The sequence below is a fragment of the Canis aureus genome, chromosome X (genome assembly GCF_053574225.1).
Source record: "Canis aureus isolate CA01 chromosome X, VMU_Caureus_v.1.0, whole genome shotgun sequence".
NCBI lineage: Eukaryota > Metazoa > Chordata > Mammalia > Carnivora > Canidae > Canis > Canis aureus.
The window spans coordinates 110,243,523-110,263,755 of NC_135649.1; the positions used below are offsets into that span (position 1 = coordinate 110,243,523).

The window sequence follows — 20,233 nt, forward strand, 5'->3', positions numbered from 1 at the left end:
TATAAGGTCCTGGCCCTCAGAGAGTTGGAGTCCTTATTGATAGGGACCTTTAAGCAAATTAGTACAACACTATACTATGGGCTATCAGAAAAGTGACTTCGTTTGGCTTTCTCCGAAAACAGGTTGTGGAAAAAAGATTTCAGTTTAAGCAGTTTTTTTGGGGGAAGTGATCCCAGGAAGCACTGGTAGAAAAGATCAGGGAATTGAGGAAGGGAACAAAAGAAAGCCTATCCAGGTAGTTACTACTATAGGCAACTGGAGTTCAACCTCTCCAGGGAGCTCTGTGAGACAACATAAAACATGCCTTGTTCTCTCCACCAAGGGGCCACACAGCTAGGCCACTTAGCCATCACATCTCTCTTCATCAGTGTTTGAAGACTGCCTCAGGGGAGATGAACTCCCTAGCGCCACTACTGACCACCTGGGCAGATGCACTCTGATGGGCAGATACACAGCCCCAAGTGGAGCCACTGGTTCATAGTAAGCAGCCTTCCGTGTAGAGGCAAAGGCCAAAGAGATGTGGGAAGGACCCCAGCAGCATCTGCTAGAAGAAGTATGTTGGGTTTACAGTGAGTGCACACAGGGTTAGCCATTCCTACCTTAGGTGATGATCGAAGACTTCAGAGAGAAGAGCTTTCCAGGCTGGAACAAAGACCTGGAGTGTTTGGAAGAGTGCAATGAATTTAATATGCCCGGAACTGGTGTCACAGGGGAGAGTGTCAGGTGTGGGAAAGTACTAGGTGTAGGTGAGGGCCAGCTCCAGTACCCTGTTTAGCCAAACTACATGCCAGACTTGCTAGAGATGCAGAGGGAGTCACACAAAGGCTTTAAGAAGGCTTGTGACCCAGACATGCTTGCTTTTTAGAAAGATCAGTGTGGCTATGTAACCAGAATAGGTAGCTACTCCTTCCCATTTGCTTCCTGTGGGTTTGTGTCTATTTCCTATCACTGTGAGTGTCAGCCCGGCAGTGGCGGTTCAAACCATCCAATTTGTGCTCTTCCCAACACTCGTAATCAGCCTTACTGTGTCCCTTCAGACATGGGTGATGTCCCTCTTTGGGGATCTGGGTCACATTCCTGTGACATCCCCCTTCCAGGACTCTAGGTTCTGGTAACTTCAGTCTCTCCCTTCCATTCCTCCACATCCCTGGGGTGACCTCTGATTCCTGCACTCCCATTTCTGTGTTATCTCAGCATCCCCTGTCTACCTTTTGAGTCCTCCAATACTCATTTCAGCAGTTTCACCTCCAGTCCCTGCTTTACCTCTGCAGAACTAACTGTGCTGCCTGTCTTTCTCCCTGGACCATGACTGATGCAGAGCGGCACAGGTGACAGAGTATCTGGGGAGTGGCTTAGCTGGGAGACCGTGAGTTTGCAGCTCACATACCTGTTTGGTTCTCCCCAAGCCTCTCAAGAGCCAGGACCTAGGTATGGAGAAGGCATGTGTTTGGGGTGATCCAACATTAATGGTTTGAAGAGGAGGATGTGCAAGAGGGCATATAAGCATCAGAGCCAGGTGGTCCAGATAATACCAACAGTAGCAGCAATAGCGATAGCCACGATGATAATAGAGGGACCTACGATTTTGTGTTTATGGGCACTGGTGTAAGTGCTTTACACATATGGTTAACTTAATCTTCATGACAACCCTAGGAGCTAGGTGTATACTTTTACTCTCCATTTTACACGTGAAGACACCAAGCACCAAAAGGCTGCTAAGTAATGTGCCCAAGGTCAAATAACTATAAGGGACAAACTTGATATATGAACCTGGGCAGTTTCCCCCTGTAGTTGGGGCTCACGATCATTACGAGGGGTGATCTTCCTGCCCTACTATTCTGTGATTTCATGGAAATATGACTTAATGTCTCTGTGAAAATCCGCAGCTTAATGGTAAGGTTTTAGTGATGACAGCACCTTTCCAAGAAGCCCTTGCAGAAAGTAAGAGAAAGTTGGGCTGAATCTATGAAGATGAAGCTAAAGAGAAAGCCAGAAGAGAAGGCATGGGCTCCCAGGGGTGTGGAGCTCCCCTTCTGCAAAGGCACAGATGGAAACGCGATGGAGGAGCTGGGAGTTTATCACTCTCTGAAAGCTTAATTAGGTCATTGGTGAGGACAGAATATTAAAAAAAATCCCATCAGCTAAAGACCTATGGGATTTAATTCCCCCATTCCTGCTCCTTAGTCTTAGAATAAATGAAGCCTTTTCCTAGTTACAAAAATGATGTTGAAAAATGATTGATTGTCCTAATGAGGAAAGAGAACAGCTGCCTGAACAGCAGATGTAACTTTTATAATCATTTCCTCTTCATTGGTTTTCTCCCTAACGACCCTGGCACTGATGATAGTATTTAAGAAGGAGGGTGTGTGGTGGGCAGAGGCCTGGAATGATCAGGAAGCTTGGGTAAAGAGGGAAATGGTTGCCCTGACCCTCCTGATCAGCTGCATTTCTAACAAGCCCAAAGTTATGGCTGTTTTTCAGGCTTGTTAAAGGTGACACAACCAGAGTTTGTTGCAACGTGAGGTCCCAGGATTAAAGGCCAGACCTGACAGAAAAACCACCCACAGCTATCACATGTGCTTAAATCTATCGTAGCTTCACTAAGGCCCTAGGGGGAACTGTCATGCAGAGAGGAACATCCCTATCAGGGGATATTTTGCAGCAAGTCGGCAAAGACACTGAGATGTGATAGCATATGCAGCCGAGCACGGTGGTTAGGAGCGTGGGCCCGGGCTGTAAATCCTATGTTCGAATCCTGACTCTACTACTTGCCAGCTGTGTGACCAGCTGTACCTCACTGTCTAGCTGTGTGACCTTGAGCAAGTTTCTTAATCTCTCTGTGCCTTGGTTTCTAGCTGTGCAAACCCAGGCAAGTTGCTTAACCTCTCTGTGCCTCAGTTTGCTAATCTTTGAAATAAGGATGATAAGAACCTATTTCATGGGGTTGTTGAGGGGAATAAATAAATGTTTGTAAAACACTCAGAACCGTACCTGGTATATAGCAGGTCCATTTATAGAGCTCTTAAACAACATAAATGGCCCGAGATTGGCAAAACCTTGTCAGCCACATTTTTCTGCCATCTACAAAAGTGTGATTCATCAGTTGGTCTTCAATGCCCTCTAGATTTTGGGATCTCTTTCTCCCTTCACCTTAGTAGCATGGGGACTCTCATCCCAGTGTTCTCTTATTCCATACAAATACTCTACACAAATCTCAGTAGGGGCTCAAAACCTCAATTTGTGGCGAGATGCTAGTGACTCATAAACTTTATCATGTTTCTCCTCTTAGCCTAAATCAGGGGCTCATGGCATCTCAGGCGCTGGCCTGAAGTGGTGGACCTCCCAGTGCCACTTCATACCCAGTTTGATGACAGTTTTGTGTGGACTTTCCGGTTGTTCCTCACCACAACTCAGAATTCCAGAACTTTTGGTTCTCCCATCTGGGAACCCACACCCACACTACCACATCCTGTTCAGGGACTCCCCAAAGCAGTTGTCTGTTTGGCCTATGGGTATGATCATTATTGGTTCTGGGCATATTGGACCAGACCTGCTTGGTAATACTCTCGTCCACATTACAGGAGAGCTGTCCTAAATTTTGGTTCAGTTCAAGTAGATATAATTATCCCTAATGTTGTTGTTGTATTTAGATTTTATTTATTTATTTCATAGAGGGGGAGAGGGAGAGAGAGAGAGAGAGAGAGAGAGAATGAGTTAGGGGGGTGGGCAGAGGGAGAGAAGAAGCAGACTCCCCGCTGAGCAGGGAGCTCGACATGAGGCTCTATCCCAGGACCCCAGGATTGTGACCTGAGCTGAAGGCAGATGCTTAACCAACTGAGCCACTCAGGTGCCCTAATTATCCCTAATGTTAAAGAGCAAAATTTCATTCAGTTTTCAAAGCATTTGTCTTCATTTCTTTTGGCTTCATGATAGCTCCATTTTGCAAGTGGGAAGAATCAGTTTTGGTTTCATTTACTAGGAAACCTATGTTAAGGTAGCTTCAGAAATATGGGAAATTAATAGCCCCACATAAAGGAAGAGCCCAGTGGCAGGGCAGTGATCAGCACTGGGTCTATCAAGGCTCTGACTTATTTTCTCTTGAGAACCTGTCAGCTCCCCTCCATGGGGTGACTTGATTCTCAGGCTGATGGAGGGTACTGCAGTGCCCTTGGGGGCTCAGATCCACACCCTGAAACACCCAAGGAAGAGAGGGACTGTCTCTCTTTTGAGAAGTGCCCCAAGAGACACCTGGGTGGCTCAGTGCTTGAGCATCTGCCTTCTGCTGAGGGCATGATCCCGGGGTCCCGAGATCGAGTCCTGCATCAGTCTCCCTGCGAGGAGCCTGCTTCTCCTTCTGCCTGTGTCTCTGCCCCCTCTCTCTCTGTGTCTCTCATGAATAAATAAATAAAATCTTAAAAAAAAGAAGTGCCCCAAAAGTATCCTTTGTGTGTCACTGGCCCAAATCTGGTCATACACCAACCTCTGAATAATCCAAGAAACTGGGAGAATGCCGTGTGCTAGTAGGCTTAGGCCTGGGAGCCTGTGCAATCACTGTAATTACAGTGAGCCCAGTTAGCCCCACCAGTAGTATTGGGGATGAGTCAACTTCCTTTCACAGGTGCAGGTGGAGTGGGAGGAAAGACACTGAAATGAAAGTCTACGGTGTTGTCAGGGAGTGGGCATTGTCAGGATGCCAGATAGGTAACTGGGAAATTAGCCTCCATGATGGCCTCTACTGATTTTTGCCTCCTGGTATTCTCGCCTCCCTACACTGAACTAGGCTGACCTATATCACCAATAGGATATTGCAGAAGTGATAGTATGTGGCTTTGGAGGCTAGTCCTAACAAGCACTGGGGCTTCTGCCTTGGGCCATGCCCTCTGGGGGCAGCCGGGCACCATGCACTCTGTAGCTCTGTGCAGAGCAGCACAGGGAGAGGAGCTGAGGCCTTTGCACAGTAGCCTGCACCAGTCTGCCAGCCACGAGTGTGAGCCATCTTGGAAGTGAATCCTCATCCAGTTCTAGGCAAGCCAACATCTTACTGCAACCTCAGGAGAGGCCCTGAACCAGGGCCACTCAGCTCATAAACTGAACTTCAGAAAACCATGAGAGATGACACATGATTCTTGGTTTAAGTCACTACGCTTTGGAGTGATTTGGTACACAACATGATACAGCTAGAGTACTGACCTTCAATGGAAACCACACCAATTCTATTTAGTTTTTAGATCCAAGGGGCTTCCCTCCTCCTTTCCCTTTTCTTCCTAAATATTTCAAAATGAAATGAGTGCTTTACAGACAATTCCCTACCTTCACCCATGCCCCCCATTTCTTCCACCACTTTGTTGAGTATGTGGCTACCAACCAAATATATTTTCTGAGAAATTTCTTCAAAACTTTGGAATTTCTAAGTTGTGCCGCAGACAAGACTAGTACAGAAGGCACTGCACTGGGAACTTGCGAGAGTAACAAACCGGGAAGTTTCCTGGGTCTATCCAGATAGTTTAGAGTCAGTCCTTAATGCATTTGGGCTCTACTAAATCAGAAAAAAACACGTTCAAGTTTACAAATAATAAAGATAGAATTTCCCTCTGGGAATATGATAAAGCTGAAAAGGATTATGACATCTCATTTACTTTTTTCCTGATTATAAAGGAAAAAACTTTTTTATTATAGAATATGTGGGGGGATAAATGCTGAAAAGAAGAAACTAGAAACTACCCATAATCTAACTAAAGCAACTACTATGAACATTTGTTCATCATTTCCCCCCTCTATTCATTTCACTATAAAATCATGATATGAAAAATAGAGTTTATGTGCTGTTTTTTCCATTATCTTCTGCGTATTTTTCATGTGGTTAAATATTCCTTGAGAACCTGTTCTTTCATGCTTAAGGTTTTATAAAATAAGTGTGCCATCGTTTACTTAGCCATTCTTCTAAATTAGTCCAATTTTCTCTATTACAGACAAAGCTTGGGCGACAGTTTTTATATATTCATCATTGCCCACTTGTCTGCTTATCTCCTTAGTGTAATTTCCAGAAGTAGAATTATTAGGTCAAGTTTATGGTGACTTTCTAAAGTCATCGATCCATATTGCCAGGTTGCCCTTCATGAAGTCTTACGAATTTATAGTACTTGAAGAAGGCTGTGAAACTGTTTATGTCATTGCACATTTATTACAAGAGTGCACAATCTATTACAATTTATAGATTATAATTTTTAAATTATTATCAGTTCAAAAGGTAAAAATTATATCTTATTTTCATTAGCATTTTTTTATTAGTTGGAAGCTGACCATCCTCTCACACATTTATTAACCATCTGTGTTCCTTCTTTTGTGAAGTGTCTATCATAACCTTCACCTATTTTTTCCATTAGGATTTCATCTTTTAAAAGAAACTGATTTGGGGATCCCTGAGTGGCTCTGCGGTTTAGCGCCTGCCTTCGGCCTAGGGCATGATCCTGGAGTCCTGGGATCAAGTCCTACATCAGGCTCCCTGCATGGAGCCTGCTTTTCCCTCTGCCTGTGTCTCTGCCTCTCTCTGTGTCTTTCATGAATAAATAAATAAAATCTTTAAAAAAATAAATAAAACTGATTTTAAAATATCTATATTAATAATATTCAATATAGTACTAATGTTTTCCCTGCTTGCTCAGTAGCCTTTTAATTTTATTTATAGAGTTTTTAGATGATCATATTGCTCTCTTTCTCTACTTTTTAAAGTTGTAATGCCAGTGTAATTAATACACAATGTTATATTAGTTTCAGGTGTACCATACAGCGATTCAGCAATTCTATGCATTTCTCAGTGCTTATCATGCTAAGTGTACTCTTAATCCCCTTCATCTATTTCACCCATCCCCCCCACACCTCCCCTCTGACAACCATCAGTTTGTTCTCTATAGTTAAGAGTGTTTCTTGGTTTGTCTTTCTCTTTTTTTCCTTTGTTCATTTGTTTGGTTTCTTAAATTTCACCTATGAGTGAGATCATATGATAATTGTCTTTCTCTGACTGACTTATTTCACTTAACATTATCCTCTCTAGCTCCATCCATATCATTGCAAATGGCAAGATTTCATTCTTTTCAAATGGCTGAGTAACATTCCTGTGTGTGTGTGTGTGTGTGTGTGTGTGTGTGTATCTCCACATATTCTTTATCCATTCATCTGTTGATGGACACTTAAGTTGCTTCCATAATTTGGCTATTGCAAATAATGCTGCAATAAACATAGGGGTGCGTGTAACCCTTTGAATTAGTGTTTTCATATTCTTTGGGTAAATACCCAGTAGTGAATTACTGGATCATATAGTAATTCTATTTTTAATTTTTTGAGGAACCTCCATACCGTCTTTCACAGTGGTCATACCATTCCCACCAATAGTGCATGAGTGTTTGTATTTCTCCATATCCTCACCAACACTTGTTGTTTCTTGTGCTGTTGATTTTAGCCATTCTGTCCGGTGTGAGGTGATATCTGATTGTGCCTTTGATTTGCATTTTTCTGATGATGAGTGATGTTGAGCATCTTTTTGTGTGTGTTGGCCATCTGTATGTCGTCTTTGGAGAAATGTCTCTTTATATGTCTTCTGCCCATTTTTTAACTGGAATTATTTGTTTTTTGGGTGTTGAGTTGGATAAGTTCTCTCTATAATAGGGATACTAACCCTTTCTCAGTTATGCCATTTGCAAATATCTTCTCCCATTTTGTAGATTGCCTTTGAGTTAGGTTTATTCCTAGGTATCTTATTTTTGGTGCAGTTGTAAATGGATTGTTTTCTTTTTAAAAAATTTTTTTTTAAATATTTATTTATGATAGTCACAGAGAAAGAAAGAGAGAGAGGCAGAGACACAGGCAGAGGGAGAAGCAGGCTCCATGCACCGGGAGCCCGACGTGGGATTCGATCCCGGGTCTCCAGGATCGCGCCCTGGGCCAAAGGCAGGCGCCAAACCCCTGCGCCACCCAGGGATCCCTGGATTGTTTTCTTAATTTCTCTTTCCGCTGCTTCATTATTGGTGTACAGAAATTCAGTGGATTTCTGTACATTGATTTTGTATCCTGTGACCTTACTGAATTCATTTATTAGTTCTAGCAGTTTTTTCATGGAGTCTTTCTGATTTTCTACATAGAGTATCATGTCATCTGCAAATAGTGAAAGTTTTACTTCTTCCTTACCAATTCAGATACTTTTTATCTATTTTGTTGTTGTCTGATTGCTGTGGCTAGGACTTCTAGAACTATGTTGAATAAAAATGTTGAGAGTAGCCATCCTTGTCTTGTTCCTGACCTTAGGGGAATAGCTCTCGCTTTTTCCCCCATTAAGGATAATGTTAGCTGTGGGGTTTTCATATATGGCCTTTATTATGTTAAGATATGTTCTGTCTAAACCTACTTTGTTGAAGAGTTTTTATCATAAATGGATGCTGTAGTTTGTCAAATGCTTTTTCTGCATCTGTTGAAATGATCATATGTTTCTTATCCTTTCTCTTATTGATGTGATGTGTCACATTGATTGATTTGCAAACATTGAACCACCTTGCATCCCAAGAATAAATCCCACTTGATCATGGAGGATGATTCTTTTAATGTATTGTTGGATTCGGTTTGCTGATATTTTGTTGAGGATTTTGGCATCTATGTCCAACTGCGATACTGGCCTGCAGTTCTCTTTTCTTGTAGTGTCTTTATCAGGTTTTGATATTAGGGTAATGCTGGCCTCATGAAATGAATTCAGAAGTTTTCCTTCCTCTTCTGGTTTTTGGAATAGTATGAGAAGAATAGGTATTAACTCTTCTTTAAATGTTTGGTAGAATTCATCTGTAAAGCTGTCTGATCCTAAACTTTTGTTTGTTGGGACTTTTTAAATTATTAATTCAATTTTATTGCTGGTAACTGGTGTATTCAAATTTTCTGTTTCTTTCTGATTCAGTTTTGGTAGGTTATATGTTTCTAGGAATTTATCCATTTTTTCTAGGTTGTCCAGTTTGTTGGCATATAGTTTTTTTGAAAAATATTTTATTTATTTATTCATGAGAGACATACACACAGAGAGAGTGAGAGAGGCAGAGACACAAGCAGAGGGAGAAGCAGGCTCCATGTAGGGAGCCTGATGTGGACATGATCCCTGGTCTCCAGGATCACACCCAGGGCCGAAGGCAGGTGCTAAACCGCTGAGCCACCAGAGATCCATATATATATATATTTTTTTTTAAATAATATTCTCTTAGGATGGTTTGTATTTCTGTGGTGTTAGTTGTTTCTCCTCTCTCATTTGTGATTTAATTTTTTTAGTCCTTTCTCTTTGTTTCTTGATATGTCTGGCTAGAGGCTTACTAATTTTATTAGTGTTTTTGAAGATCTAGCTCCTGGTTTCATTATCTGTTCTCCAGTTGTTTTTAGTTTCTATTAACTTTGTTTCTGGTCTAATCTTTGTTATTTCCTTCATTCTGAGGTTTTATGTGTTTGTTGTTCTTTACTAGCTCCTTTAGATGTAAGATTAGGTTCCTTATTTGTTATTTTTCTTGCTTTTTGAGATAGGCCTGTATTGCTATAAACTTCCCTCTTAGAACTACTTTTGCTGCATCCCAAAGGTTTTGGACCATTATGTTTTCCTTTTCATTTTTTCTATGTACTTTTTAATTTCTTCTTTGGTTTTATGATTGATCCACTCATTGTTTAGTAGCATGTTATTTAACCTCCATGTATTTGTGTTCTTTCCAAATTTTTTCTTATGGTTTACTTTTTGTTTCATAGAATTGTTGTTAGAAAAGATGCATGGTATGACTTTGATCTTCTTGAATTTGTCAAGGTTTGTTTTGTGGGCAAATATGTGATCTACTCTGGAGAATGTTCTGTGTACACTTGAAAAGAATGTGTATTCTTCTGTTTTAGGAGGAATGTTCTGACTCTATTAAATCCATTTGGTCCAATGTGTCACTCAAAGCCACTGTTTACTTGACATTCTGTTTAAATGATCTGTTCATTGATATGAGTCCCCTACTATTATTTTTTACTATCAATTAGTTCTTATATATTTATTATTAACTTTTTATGTATTTGAGTGCTCTTGTGTTAGATGCATAAATATTTACAATTGTATGTCTTCTTGTTGATTAATGATTATATAGTGTCCTTCTTTGTCTCTTGGTATAGTCTTTGTTTTATTTTTTAAAAAGTTTTTTTTTTAATATATATTTAAGATACCTCTACACCCTATATGGGACTCAAATTCATGAGCCTGAGATCAAGAGTTGTGTGCTCTTCCAAGTGAGCCAGCCTACAGTCTTTATTTTATTTTAATTAATTAATTAATTGATTGTTTTTTTAAATGTAGGCTCCACTACAGGGCTTGAACTCATGACACTGAGGTCAAGACCTAAGCTGAGATCAAGAATCCAGACACTTATTCCACTGAACCACCCAGGGGTCCCTACAGTCTTTGTTTTAAAGTCAATTTTGTCTGATATATGTATTGCCATTCCAGCTTTCTTTTTCACATCCATTTGCGTGATAAATATTTCTCCATCCCCTCACTTTCAATCTGCATGTGTCTTTATGTCTGAAGTGAATCTCTTGTAGGCAGCATATAGATGAGTCTTTTTTTTTATCCATTCTGTTACCGTATATATTTTGATTTAAGTGTTTTGTCCATTTACATTCAAAGTAATTGTTGATAGGTATGTATTTATAGCCATTTTATTTGTTTTCTACTTATTTGTGTGGATCTTCTCTGTTCCTTTCTTTCCTTGCTGTCTTCTCTCATCATAAGTTGGCTTTCTTTAGTGATATACTTGGACTCCTTTTCCTTTATTTTTTTGCATATCTATCACTGGTTTTTGATTCATGGTTACCATTAGGTTTGTATATGGCATCTTCTGCATATACCAGTCTATCTTAAGTTGATGGTCACTTAAATTTGAACCCATTTTTACTCCTCTCTTTTCCATGTTGTGGGTGTATGGCATTATACTTTATTTCCTTTTATTCTGTGAATCCCTTTACTGATTTTTATAGACATACTTATTTTAACTGGTTTGGTGCTTCCTACTTTTCTTACTTTTACTTATGGTCTTTCCTTTCCACTCATAGATTCCCTTTTAACATTTCTTGTAGGACTGGTTTAGTGGCCATGTACTCTTTTAACTTTTATCTAGGAAACTCTTTATCTCTCCTCCTATTCTGCTGTTTATTCCATCTAGTGTATTTTTAATTTCAATTATTGTGTTCTTCATCTCTGATTGTTTTTTTTATCTCTTCATTAAAGGTCTCACTGATGGCCTCCACTTTTTTCTCAAGTCCAGTGAGTATCTTTATGATACTCTGTGTTAGGAAAGTCAGCTCCATCTCTTGCTCTTAAAAGTATTGGGCAGGGCATGCATTTTTAGTGAGGTGGTGCTGGTCCTCTTCTACAGGGGACACACAGCTGCTGCTGAGAACAGGGCTGGCTGGGGCCACTCCACAAAGCACACATGGGCTGGGGTATAACCACTGCAAGCACTGTGTGCTAACTCTCTTCCCCTAGGATGCACAGCTGCTATGGAAACCACAACTGGACCAGGCTGCTCCACAAAGTATGTGGGGTGAGAGAGAGTGAGTGCCATTTTAATAATGTTTGAGTGTCCTCTGAGGGAGGTGACCAGCCACTTCTACTGGTACGAAGGCCCTGCAGAGCATATGGTTGGGAGACACAGTGTTGGTGAGGTTTGCAACAGTCTTCTGGAGGAGAGTACCCACAGTGCCAAGACTGAGGTTGGAGGGGTTAGGGTGCAGGGCAATGTAAGCAAATTAGGTAGCGAATACTGGTTCCCTGCTGTTTCCTGCAGGTGGTGGGGGTTTTGCTGAGGATTGGGGCAGGAAATGGTGCCTGGCAGCAACTTTGTTCCTCAGGGAATTCTTAGATAAGTAAATAGCTCTCTCTCCCCTATACGCCAGGTGTTTTTTCAAATGGCTGCTTCTCTGCTGTATCTCCACAGGCTGTTTATTGTGCTGTGTCTTTAAAGGTAGGGACTCAATGTCCTATTGCCCTCAGGACTCTCACAGAGCTGAGCTTTCTAATTTTGAAAGTTCTGGGCTTTAAGTCCCACTGAACTCACAAACTTTGGCCTGTCTGATTTTCAAAAAGAAATGCTTTGGGGATTTATCTTTCCCAAGCAGGATCCCCAGTGTGATAGTCTGTTTCTTATCCCTCTCCATGCCTGGGGCTCCCTCCCTCCAGTAGCCAGTCCCGTGGAGTTTAGCTCCCCACCACATCTCCACCCTTCTTACCCTCTTAGATGTAGCCTCTTGTGTACATTTAATTGTAGAGTTTGTTCTGCTAGTCTTTGTGTTGTTTTCTGGGTTATTTACATGGATATGAGTGTTACCTATTTGTATCTGTGGGATAAGGTAGATTAGGGTCCTCCTACTCTACCATCTTCCCCACAAGTATCTTTTTCTCTGCTTTTATACTTGGGAAAATTTGTTACCATATAAGTATGGTTTAAGCATTTGTTTTAAAATTTGTGTTTTTTTTTAAATCATTCACCCACCAAGAATTTATTTTGTGGCGTGAGAGGAGATAAGAATTTAACTTTGGGGCTTTGTTTTTCTGATTTAGTCAACCAGTTGATTTGGATAGTTTATTTAATAACCCTTTAGTATACCACTGATTGGTATGATGACCTTTGTTACATACTAGATTCTTATATGTATTTGTCTATCTTAGTTCACCGTAGCTTGAGATGGGGTATGTTTAGATATAGATAAGGTCTCACTTCTTTTAATATGAAAAATATTAACATATTTTGTGTAAGCAAGTAGTCCAGTCTACTGGACTCCATGTACTCTAGAGAACAGAAACAGAATTAGTTTTCTACTAGCAAGTGAGATGGTACCTACAGTTCCCTTTGTGGAAGGCATGGAAGCTGGATTGGCTTATAGGCTTCTGGAGTTCCCAGGCAATTTAATTAGGGATGTTACAAGAAAAAGATACTGCTTATCTCACTAATGTGGGGAAGAGGGAGTAGGATAAAAGGGAATGGTATGCAAAAGTCATTATTTCAAGATAACAAAGTCTCATTTGAAAGCTTAAGATGTGGCATCTTGATAATGTAGCCCTCATGACAAAATCTGCAGTGTCTTAGGGCAATTGAAGAAGGTGATTCAATGTATTACCTCAATCGTGAGTTTTTAATGTTGGTGATCCAGAATTCTTTTGGAAGTAAATGCCTTTTAAAACTTTTGCTGGGGGCATCTGGGTGGCTCAGTCAGTTAAGCATCTGACTCTTCATTTAGGCTCAGATCATGATCTCAGGGTTGTGAGATCTAGCCCCACGTTGAGCTCTGCATTGGGCATGAGCCTGCTTAGGATTTTCTCTCTCTCCCTCTCTAAAACAGAAACAGAAACAAAAACAAAACTTTTGTTGTATTAACTAGGGAGATTCTAGGTTCTGTAACAAGTATGCCCCCAAATTTTAGTGGCTTAACACACTAGAATTTGTTCTTGCCTTCATAACTATTCAAGGGAAAGATCCTGGGAAGCAGATGGTATTCCATGCAGTCATTCAAGGACCCAGGCTCCTTCCATCTTGTGTTTTTTCTGTCCCTAGGGCATCAGACTTCAGTGTACAATCTTTTGCATTTAGCTAGTAGCCAAATGGAAGAAAAGGAGGTAGAGAATTCATACCTGCTCCTAATCCCCTGGGTTCAGAAGGGGGCATATGTCACTTCTGCTCATATTCCTTTGTCAAAAACTAGCTACATTGCTCTACCTAGATGCTGGAAATATAGTACCTGACTGAGAAGCCATTTCCTAGCACAGTTCTATACTATGAAAGGAAATGCATAATTTTTATTGTACAATTAGTTGTCTCTGTCACATTTACTAAGTAAAATTTCAGGTATGTAATCTGTGGGGTAGATGAGGAATTGTTATAATACAGTGTCTTAACCTCTGCACTATCGACATTTTGGATTGAATGATTCTTTGTTGTGGGGGCTTGTCTTGTGCATTTGAAGATGTTTAGTGGCATCTTTGATGCTTTGATGCTCTAGTTATAAATGTATACTGAAATGAATAAATAAATAAATCTTTAAAAAAGAAAAAAGAAAGGAAGAAATTACCAGTCTAATAATTACAAAATCTTTGCCATATCTGAGTCTGGTTCTGATGCTTGTTTTGTCTCTTCAGACTGTGATTTTTGCCGTTTGGTATGCCTTGTAATTTTTTGAAGAAAGCCAGACATGATATAATGGGTAAAAGGAACTGAGGTGAATAGGCCACTAATGTAAGGTTTTATGGTTTTTTTTAAAGATTTTATGTATTTATTCATGAGAGACACAGAGAGGCAGAGACACGGAGGAAGAAGCAGACTCCTCACAGGGAGCCCAATGTGGCACCTGATCCCTGCACCCGGGATCATGCCCTGAGCCAAAGGCAGACACTCAACTACTGAGCTACCCAGGCATCCCATAAGTTTTATGTTTTATCTGAATAGGAGTTAGATTGTGTTTACTGTTTTCTGTAGCTGTAGATGAATGAAAAGGCTAAAATTTTCTCTGATGTTCTTATTTTTGTACCACTGTTGCCTTTGGGTTTCCCTAGAGACTTTTTTAAAAAAGATTTTACTTATTTATTCATGAGAGACACACAGAGAGAAAGGCAGACACATAGGCAGAGAGAGAAGCAGGCTCCATGCAGGGAGCCTGATGTGGGACTCGATCCGAGGACTCCGGGACCACGCCCTGGGCAGAAGGCAGGCACTAAACCGCTGAGCCATCCAGGGATCCCTCCCTAGAGACTTCTTAAATAAGCTCTGAGATGTGCAGTTCTCTCAATTGATTTTCTCTGTTATTACACAAGAATCTTACTGATGTGGTGGTAAGTTGTGGGGGTGAGACACATTTTATAATCCTATGATTAGGTCTTAGTCTTTTAGAGAGCCTGTGCCCCTGGGCTGTGACCTCCACAAATGCTTAACCCCCACCCCCCACCCCACAGGTGAGACAGGAAGGGTAGAGGGAGTTGAACTTGGGTGTTTCCCTTCTTCCAGGTCACATAGGCTCTAGTAAAACTCCAAGTGGTTATAGTGTGGCAAAATAGTTTTTCTTGAGGGTAGGCCTTGTTAGGAAAAACAGAATGCTCTGGGCATATTTTTTAAATGGCAACTTTCTCCTTCCCCTGCCAGAAGCAAGAGTAGACTTTTTCCCAGTCTTATTTATGAGAACCTAATAGGGCTCCTGGAGGTAAAACCCACAAAACTGCAGGTTCACCTTAGGGCTGGGCCTCCTTGACATTTTAATTTTCACAAGCTTGTCCATGCTTTGCCATAAGCATTTTATCAATTAAAGCGTATGTACATTCTCCTGCCCTGGTACTAGTTCCAGAGTGGTTTCTGCTCCTGATAGTAAGATCAGGAGCAGATCTGTATCTGTCAGTTTGTCTCTCAATTTTTAGGTTTTCACTGTGACCTCAATTCTTAGATGGACCTAAGAAAAGTTGTCGATTTTCAGTTTCTTCAGCTTTTCTTTTATTGTGAGGATGAGAGTAATGACTTCTAAGATCCTTGCATGCTGGATAGAAACCAGAAGTTTACTATTCTCCCAGTTGTGACAACAAAACTGCCAGGTTTTTTTCTGGATAGAAGTCAGATCACCCTCAGTTGTGAATCATTTCTATAACATTATGTGGAATACTACATATAATGAAAATTAATAATATATTTTGGTGCGAGAGAGCACTGTGGTTTCTCTTGGTGCCTGGCATGGGGCTGTGACAGAGATTGGCTAGATGCTCATCCAACCCATTTTCTCCTCTTGGGCACTCAGGTAACTGCATTTCTCAACTCTCTCATCTCTAGGTGGGGCCATGTAATCAGTTCTGGCTAATTGAATGTGAGTAGAAGTGCTGCACGTTACTTCTAAGTCTGGCCCCTAAATCATAGCACGTGATAATCTGTATTCAGTCACTTTATTCATCAGCCAGCCAAATTCAGAGGACCCCAGGCATGTAGGGGAGGACAGGCTTATAAAATAAGAGTTTGGACCTCTGAATCACTGCTTGAAGAAAAGCCGCTTGTGACAGCTTGCCAACTAGAACACCCATGCTGGATTTTGTGTGAGAAGTATATATGTTGGAGTTTGGAATTATTAATTATTGCAGCTTAACCTGACTAGTTCAGAGGCTCAGAACATTCAATACTGAAAAATAAGGCAACTCCAACTGTTGTTCAACATAGTACTGGAAGTCCTAGTCTCAGCAGTCAGACAATGAAAAGAAATAAAAGGCATCCAAGTCAGCAAAGAAGAAGTGAAACTTTCATTCTTTGCAGATGATGTGATACTCTATGTAGGAAACCTGAAAGAATCCCCCTCCCCATACACACACGCAGAAATTGCTAGAACTGATGGAAGAATTCAGCAAAGTCTCAGGATATAAAACCAATGCACAGAAGTCTGTTGTATTTTCATACACCAACAATGAATTAACAGAAAAATCAGGGAATCAATCTCATTTACAATTGTACCAAAACTCATAAGATACCTAGGAATAAACTTTTTTTCCCCTAGGAATAAACATAACCAAAGAGATAAAAGATATGTATTCTGAAAACTATAGAACACCTATGAAAGAAATTGAGGAAGATACAAAGAAATGGAAAAACATTCCACGATCATGGATTGGAAGAACAAATATTGTTAAAATGTCTATGCTACCCAAAGCAATCTACACCTTCAATGCAATCTCTATCAAAATAACACCAGCATTTTTCACAGAGCTGGAACAAACAATTCTCAAATTTGTATAGAACCAGAAAAGACCCCAAATAGCCAAAGTAACATTGAAAAAGAAAACCAAAGCTGGAAGCATCATAATTGCAGACTTCAAGCTCTACTACAAAGCTATAGTTGTCAAGACAATATGGTACTGGCACAAAAACAGACACATAGATCAATGGAATAGAATAGAGAACCTATACATGGACCCTCAACTCTGTGGTCAACTCATCTTTGACAAGCATGAAAGAAAATTCAACAGAAAAAAGACAGTCTCTTCAACAAATGGTGTTGGGAATATTGGACAGCCACATGCAGAAGAATGAAACTGGACCACTTTCTTACACCATACACAAAATAAATTCAAAATGGATGAAAGACCTAAATGTGAGACAGAATCCATTAAAATCCTAGAGGCAGTAGCCTCTTTGACCTCAGCCACAGCAATTTCTTGCTAGACATGTCTCTAGAGGCAAGGGAAACAAAAGCAAAAATGAACTATTGGGACATCATCTAGATAAAAAGCTTTTGCACAGCAGAGGAAACAATCAACAAAGCTAAAAGGCAACCTACAGAATGGGAGAAGTTATTTGTAAGTGACATATTGGATAAAGGGGATAAAGGGCTGGTATCCAAAATCCATAAGGAACTTCTCAAACTCAACACCCAAAAAACCCAAAACACCCAGTCAAGAAATGGACAGAAGACATGAACAGACATTTCTTCTAAGAAAGACATGCAAATGGCTAACAGACATATGAAAAAAAAATGCTCAGCATCACTCAGAATTAGGGAAATATAAATCCACAAGGAGATACCACTTCACACGGGTCAGAATGGCTACAATGAACAACTCAGGAAACAACAGATGTTGGCAAGAATGTGGAGAGAGGGGAATCCTCTTATACTGTGGGTGGGGATGCAAGCTGGTGCAGCCACTCTGGAGAACAGTATGGAGGGTCCTCAAAAAGTTAAAAATAGAACCACCCTACGACCTGGCAACTGTACTACTGGTTACTTAGCCAAAGGATACAAAAATAGTGATTCGAAGGGGCACATGCACCCCAATGTTTATAGCAGCAAGGTCCACAATAGCCAAACTGTGGAAAGAGCTGAGATGTCCATGCACACATGAACGGATCAAGAAGAAGCGGTGTATATATGCAATGGAATACTACTCAGCCATCAAAAAGAAGGAAACCTGGCAAATAAGTGCATGAGCTCAACCATATGTCTTGGCAGGGCACTGGTGTGGCTCAGAGGCTGAGCCAGCAAGGGATTTCTATGGATTCCAGCAATGGGGAGGGCAGGATTGAGGGGATGTGGGACTGATGGTGCTGGCCCCTGGACTCCCAGAGAACGGGCACTCCCGTACAGGACTCCTAAAACGACAAATATGTCTGGAAGGCTGTGGTCCAAGGCCATTTTTGCCAGCTATCAGCAGGGTCTCCAGAACCAGAGGGAGCACACAGCGTTACTGGGGATCAAAGGTGTTTATGCTCGAGAAGAAACTGAATTCTGTCTAGGCAAGTGATGCTTACGTGTACAAAGCAAAGAACAACACAGTGACTCCTGGTGGCAAACCAAACAAAACCAGGGTAATCTGGGGAAAAGTAACTCATGCTCATGGAAACAGTGGCATGGTTTGTGCCAAATTCCGAAGCAACCTTCCTGCTAAAGCCATTGGCCATGGCATCCATGTGATGCTGTAACCCTCAAGGATTTAAACTTATGAAAAGCAAATAAATAAAGGTGTAGATTTGTTCTTGTTTAAAAAAAAAGAGAGAGAGAATGAAATCTTGCCATGTGCCACAATGTGGATGGGACTAGAGGATGTTATGCTAAGTGAAATAAGTCAATCAGAGAAAGACAAATACCATATGCTTTTACTCATGTGGAATTTAAGAAACCAAACAGATGAATATAGGGGAAGGGAAGGAAAAAGAAAATAAGATAAAAATGGAGGGAGGCAAACCATAAGAGACTCTTAACTCTAGAAACAAACAGGGTTGCTGGAAGGGAGGTGGGTAGAGGAAAGAGGTAATGGAGTGAAGGGCATTAAGAGGGACACTTGATGTAATGAGCACTGGATGTTATTTGCAACTGATGAATCAGTAAATTCTAACCCTGAAACTAATAATATACTATATGTTAACAACATTGAAATTAAATAAAAAATTTAAAAAACATTATCAAGATATATCATTTGCAAATATTTCTCCCCTTTCAGTAGGTTATCTTTTTGCTTTGTTGATGGCTTCCTTCACTATAAAAACTTTTTGGCTTGATGTAGTCCCAATTATTAAGTTTTGCTTTTGTTTCCCTTGCCTGAGGAGACAGATACAAAAAAAAAATATTGCAAACGTTGATGTCCAAGAGATTACATCTATGTTTTCTTTTAGGAGCTTTATGGTTTCAGGTCTTGTATTTAGGTTATTTTAAAGATTTTTATTTATTTGAGAGAGAGAGAGCGTGTTGAGGGGGGCAGAGGGGGAAGCAGACTACCTGCTAAGCAGAGAGACCAAAGCAGAAGTTGATCCCAGGACCCTGAGATCATGACCTGAGCCAAAGGCAGATGCTTAACCAAATGAGCCACCCAGATGCCCTACATTTAGGTCTTTAATCCATTTTGACTTTTTTTGTGTGTATGATTTTTTTTAAAGATTTTATTTATTTATTCATGAGAGAGACAGAGAGAGAGGCAGAGACACAAGCAGAGGAAAAAGCACACTCCTTCCAGGGAGCCTGATGCGGGACTCGATCCCTGGACCCCAGGATTATGCCGAGTCAAAGGCAGATGCTCAACTGCTGAGCCACCCAGGCATCCCTTGTGTATGATATTTAAAAATGGTCCAGTTTCATTCTTTTGTATGTACCTGTCCAGTTTCCACAGCACCATTTATTGAAGAGACTCTCTTCTCCCCATTGTATATTCTTGCCTTCTTTGTCATAGATTAATTGGCCATATAAGCATGGGTTTATTTCTGGGCTTTCTAATCTGTTCCATTCACCTGTGTGTCTATTTTTTGTGCTACTACCATACTGTTTTGATTACTATAGCTTTTTAAAAAATATTAGAGAAAGTGCACGAGAGAGAGCTGAGTGGGGTCAGGGGAGAGGGAAAGGGAGAAGTAGACTCCCTGGTGAGTAGGGAGCCCAACTCGGGGCTCAATCCCATGACCCTGGGATCATGATCTGAGCTGAAGGCAGATGCTTAACTGACTGAGCCACCCAGGTGCCCCTTGATTACTATAGCTTTGAAGTATGTCTTGAATTCTGAGTTTGTGATACCTCCAGCTTTGTTCTTCTTTCTCAGGATTGCTTTGGCTATTTGGGGTCTTTTGTGGTTCTATACAAATTTTAGGATTTTTTTTCTAGTTCTGTGAAAAATACTATTGAGTATTTTGATAGGGATTGCAATGAATCTGTAGATTACTCTAGGTAGTATAGACATTTTAACAATTTTAATTCTTCC

The 20,233-nt window shown here is 40.7% G+C and overlaps 1 protein-coding gene and 1 pseudogene across 9 annotated transcripts in view; both read left to right on the forward strand.

Annotated features, from left to right (window-relative positions):
* RAI2 (retinoic acid induced 2) overlaps positions 1 to 20,233 on the forward strand; it is a 388,350-nt gene that overhangs the window by 37,320 nt on the left and 330,797 nt on the right. The window lies entirely within an intron of this gene.
* Positions 16,437 to 18,485, forward strand: LOC144308055 (large ribosomal subunit protein eL33 pseudogene; annotated as a pseudogene).